We start from the raw sequence: 6,000 nt of genomic DNA on the forward strand, positions 1-6,000 counted from the left end.
ATCCGGTCAACTACAAATTACAACGCAATGCATGGACTCTAGATTTGAAATGATTACTTTATAAATATTACCTCTCATCCTGCAGCAAGGTTGTTGGGTCAGAGAGCTAAATGGTGCCACTGACAAGGAACACTGGACACTTCCCTTGCAGTAAATATTAAGGTTTTAACTTTATAATGTACTCAGCCATGGCAGAAGCAATAAAATCATGGAATCATGTCAAAATAATCCTCCAAAAGGCAAAATAATCCACTTTTGATGAACTATTCCTGCATGAACTTGTTATCCTCCCTCTTGTCTCGAACTGATCAGGGCTGCTGTAGCTCTAGGTACACTTCCAGTGTGTGAGGTCGCTCATTTTTGGGCGGAGCAGCACCCTAGTGCCACTGTTGTATGTGTAAAGTCCATGTAAGCAGTCATTTACCCTGCTCTGTGATTTTAAGTGGTCTTTCACTTTGTGGCTGAGTGTCTGTTGTTCCTAAACACTTCCACTTTCTAATAATATCACTTACAATTGACTGGAATATCTAGCAGGGATGAAACACCTGAATTCAGTTTACCGGTGTGGCTGAATACTTTTGTCTACATAGTGCATGTGTTTAATGTGGCATATATGTCATAATTTATGCTGCAAAAATGTCATGAAATCACTCATGAGTCATATAAAAGAAACAAAACGCTTTAGTTACCTTTACTTGCAGTGTGAACATGCCCAGAGAGTTCCAGAAAAAAAGCACCTGGTGTATTTTTTCTGCCCCTTAAAACAAAAATAATGGCCTAGTTTGGAAGATGACAAAGTCTCTGCACTCCCTTGTGTCTTTGCCTGACTTGAAATGTGCTATTAGTGAAATCACATGCAGACACAGCACAGACGCCCCCACCCCCACTCACACGGAGAAGAAACTGACCCGTGAACACCTCTGAGTGCTTTCATACTGTACACACAGTCAGGGGTGCACACCGTGGCTGACAGCAGCCGTGGGTTACCGAGAGATAAGCAGATACAACACACAGAAACACAGCCTGGAAACGGTGCTTCACGGTTTCCTCTGAGGTGGGCTGAGGAGTTCAGGACTGGACCTGCCTGGCACAGGTTTGTGTGTGAATATGGTTTGCATAATATCTCTCTGAGGGAGTGCAAGCTTCATTTTGTATTTTCTCTCCTGTATGTGTGCATTCCACTGTGAATTTGCATTAGAGACAAGGGTTTGCTACATTTTTTAGTCCACCATTTATGCATATGTGTGTGATTTGTTTTAAAGTGTTGCATAATGGGGGACTAAGTGTGTGGGTGCGAGTCCAAATATATTCATCCCTGTGTTTGGGGTATTTGTCTAACAGGCAGGTAATAAATGTGTGTTTGTGTTATTTAAAGAAGGGATTAGGACCACCAGAGACCCGGCCCCTGATTAATGCAGAGAGATGGATTGTAAAGTGGATTTGAACCGACGGATTTCACAACACAAGCACACCAATCAGTGCCGAATACCAGTGGCGTTTTCTTCCAGAAGCTGAGGGGAGCCAGGCTTCCCCATTTGTTCACCACTGATACTCTCATTTAAATGAAACACTTAGGGTACTTTCACACTTAAAAGTGTTTGGCTCGGTTGGCACAAACTGGAATCTGTTTGCCAATGGTAAAAGTAGGCCCAGTGAGGGAAGCATCTGTGACACCCCAAGATTGACAATCTTTGCATAGTGCTGATTCATATCCAAAGTTGTCTCAAGATGAAGAGGGCAGGTCTAGTAAAATAAGTAACTGCATAAATATTTACTTCCCTTCAAGCCATTATTAGCAGTTTCACCTTTGGCTGCAATCACAGCACTGTCTTTGTGGGTAGGTCTTAATCAGAGTTGCACATCTGATCACTGCAATTTTACTCCATTCTATGCAAAATTACTCAAGTTCTATCAGGTTGCATGGTGATCAGGCATCCCTCAATTTGTAAACTCCAATGGCTATTTGCACATCAGCATAATCAGGTGACTGCAAAGGACCTTGACTCCCATTGATCAGATTATAGGTGTTGTACAAGCCTGGAAAACCTCCAAAGGCAAGGAATCCTTACCCTAGTTGACTAACCCTAACCTTACCCAAAGCACTTTACTTAAAGGTCACGTATTTTACCCTTTTAAGTCAAGTTAATATTGGTCTTAGAGGTCCCCAAAACATGCCTGTGAAGTTTGTTGTTGAAAAAACACTCCAATATTGGATTTTTGCATGTCTAAAAATCCTCTGTTTCAACCCTGCTCAGAATGAACTGTTTCTGTGTCTGTAGCTTTAAATGTTACAAAGCTGTCTGACTCTGCCCCTGACTCCGCCCCTCTCAGGAAATGGATGTGGCTCTCCCGATCAGGAGGATCAGGAGAAGAGGGCGGAACTCTGTTCCAAGCGGGGAGGGCCAACCGAACATGTGGGCGTTGCTAACTCCCCACATGACATCATGAGGAGAAAACCTGAGAATGGCTTGTTTTAGCACACATTTTCTGAAAGATGAAGGAAATGTTTTTATCTCCATCCCCTGACTTATAATTTTCACTAACTTTTCCCCTGAGTTGCTTGGAGTGTTCTTTTGTCTTCATGGTGAAATGGTAGCCAGGAATACTGATTAACCAGTGCACCTTTCAGATACAGATGTCTTTATACTACAGCCACTGAGGAGGTGATCCCCATTTTAGTCAAAAAGCCAAATTATATTGGCAAAGATTGATTTAGTAAAGGGTAGAACATCCAAGGGGGTGAATACTTTTTTACAGGCACCATAGATGCACCTCAGCCAGAACTCTGGGGTTTGGTTTCCCATTATCCACACTTAAAAAACTGCTATTAAGAACATATCGTAGCCTCACTCCCCGTGGAAATACACACATCCTCAATATCTGTCTGTACTGACATCTAATAGACAAAAAAGGATACATTTTAGAGACAATAGAAATAAAATACCAAAATCTGACAAAAATAAGTCTAACAGGCCGTCAGGAAACAAAGAGTCCCAGGGAGACAGGAATATGTTTGCAGTCATGCATGTTCCCAGATGTATCGCACACGGAAGCAGCAGGAGGAACTGGATGAAAGAAGTTTTTAAAGACTGTTTGACATCATCGAGTTGTCTCTGCTTCCTCATCGCTCTCCCACAGAGCAACGCACGCACTGTCAGCTCTCGTCAAGTCAGAAAGAATGCCAGAGACGCAAATAAAACCCAACAGCGTGACAACCTGAAGAGATGACAGCTGAGGAGGAAGAATGAATGAATGGCTGCACTGTAGAAAAACACCAAATAGTGGAGCCAAGGCTTGACCAAGGTCAGTGTTATGCATGTCAGCAGTGAGACAGCAGGCCAGACTTGAGATGTCAGAGCACCATTGTTGACCGATGTGTATTTATAGCCTTATCAGTACATAAAATATATCCGATCTCATGTTTCTATCTGTACTTTGAAAAAAAAGTGATTTTTTTGCTGAATCACTTCATTAATAATGTATCCTGAGCTGTCAGAAGTTCACCCTGAAAAAGTCAAGAAAATTTCAGACAGCCTGCCCCTGAAGTATTCTTGAGATTCTTCTCTACACATGCACCTCAGCAGGAGGTGATTTATCCATCCATCAATCCGTCTTCTTCTACTCATCCAGAGTCGTGGTACAGGCGGGGAAGGTTGACCCAGACATCCCTCTCCTCAGCAGCATTTTCTAACTCTTCTTCAGGACAGCATCCCATGTAATCCCCCTTCTCAGCCCCCCTGATTCACAGTCCATTGTGACTGTCTCTGAATCTTGATGGCCTCAATGCCCCTCCAGTGGTACCTAACACTCTCCTGAATGTATGGCCTTCCTAGGGTTAGCATCAGGGTCAGGATAAGAACCCTAAAATTACCACTGCAAAGGAAAAACCACTTCACAAACTGGGGAAATGCCTAGGTCTTTAGTTCACAGAGCAACAAGTACTACTGATAGATCAGGGAGGCCACTGAGATTCGAACCAGGAAAGTGTTGGGGTGAGGTAGGGGTGCATCTTAGCCTCTATGCTCTCTATGCCTCTAGCCTCTCTACTGTATAATGGGGCTGGTAACAGGGGCAGCAAACAGTGAAGTGTCATTTAGTGATGTCCAGGTCGGTGATCTGGGCTTTGCTGATGATGCTGTGATTCTTGCGAAGACTGTAGATGTCCTTGTGGGTTATCTTGACTTGCTGAGTGAGGAGTTGGAAGCCTGTCCCCAGGCATTTGGGGACACCTTGGATGCTGCCATCTGTGTTTGTGGGTTGTAAGATTGTGGATGTTGAAGTGCAGTTCGCCTACCTTGGCAGTGTATACTATTGACTGCTAGGCTGTGATTAATTGCAGACTTGATCTTGCACATGGGGCGATGGGTTTGCTGAGCAAAACACTATGGCGATCCTGGTATTTGACAAAAGTCAAAGTCTTTTGTTCTTCTGGTGTAACGATGCTCTTGGGAGGCCTGGAGGTTGACTAATGGCCAGCAGAGCTGGCTGGACTCCTTGGTGACAACTTCTCTTGAGCACATTTTTTGGGTATTATTGGCAAGACCGTGTGTCCACAGGAACAGCAGCTGCGTTTTCCGGGGCCTGATCCAGCTCATACTAGGTGCCAAGCATCTGAACTGGTCCAGATGCCAGAGGCAACCGCTTACATCATGGAGGGGAAGCTGGGAGGATAACTTGAGAGATGGCCTGGCATGGTGGAATCCCTAACTGGCACACCTCAAACTTGGGGATTATTCGGGCAGATAGTCCATCTATACCACTTATCCTGTTGGGGGTCGCGGGGGGGCTGGAGCCTATTCCAGCTGCCTATTCCAGGCAGAGTACACCCTGGACTGGTCACCAGTCAATCACAGAGCTGACATATAGAGACACACTTACATTCACACAATTGAGTCACCAATTAACCTAACAAGCATGTTTTTTGGTGGTGGGAGGAAGCCGGAGTACCAGGGGAGAATCTGCGTATGTATGAGGAGAACATGCAAACTCCACACAGAAAGGTCCTGACCAGGAAGTGAACCAAAGACTTTCTTGCTGTGAGGCAACAGCACTAACCCCTGCACCACTGTGCAGTCCTGGGCAAATGATCATTTGTGACAAACCTTGGTTTAATTGGCATCCCCTGATAGTCAGAGGGGGCCTAGAGTTGGGCTTAAAATTGTATCATGTGTGGCCAGCTTAACACAAACTTACCAGCCAAGGCAGGGTTGTGACCAACTCCCATTTGTAGTGGGGTAAAAGAAGTGCTTTGATAATTGAGTCTGGTAGCTTCAAAAAGAGTGAAGTAGTGTCTGCTTGTGGTTAAAAAAAGGATCCTACCTTAACATAAAGGTCTATCTCTGTAGGGACTTTTATGTAATGTTGTCAGACACTTGACAGGTGATGCAGATACACACACACATTTAGACAAATATATTCTTGTTCAGGTCTCTGAGGCATTCGTGTTACTACATGAGTCACTCATGCTGCTGAACAAAATCAGAAAGCCTTGTGGTCACGTAAACTTAACTGTCATGTTAACATCCCATCACTCACACGTCCACAAAGCATTGCACTGATATACTCTCAGAGACTTACACCTGGAAAAACAGTCTCTTCCACACTGACTGTCATTATTGCTCTCTTCATGCAAATGTCTCTCACAAACCTGTACAGCTGGCATGAAGGCAGAGGTTTCTTGTTTGTTCTTCTAATCAGCATGAAATAGCTCGTTAGCGGCTAATCTGATTGCTTTTCACCTCAAAAGGCCAAAACAAATTGATCCAAAAATATCTCCCATCAGCTTTTCGGCTCTGTGTTTGCTTTCTATTCTGGGCGAGGTGTTTCAAACACCTGAGGCTTCTGCAAGGAAATGTAAAGAAGGGAGCAGAACAGCTTACATGGGAATTGCTGTTACTTTTACAGACACGCAAATAGATTTGCTGTGCAATGCCTGATGTCCTTTAAATTAGCATCGATTAAACAGGATTTTGCCCAACTCTCTCTTGTTATTCTAGTGTT

This window comes from Cheilinus undulatus, linkage group 22, assembly GCF_018320785.1.
Source record: "Cheilinus undulatus linkage group 22, ASM1832078v1, whole genome shotgun sequence".
Classification (NCBI taxonomy): Eukaryota; Metazoa; Chordata; class Actinopteri; order Labriformes; family Labridae; genus Cheilinus; species Cheilinus undulatus.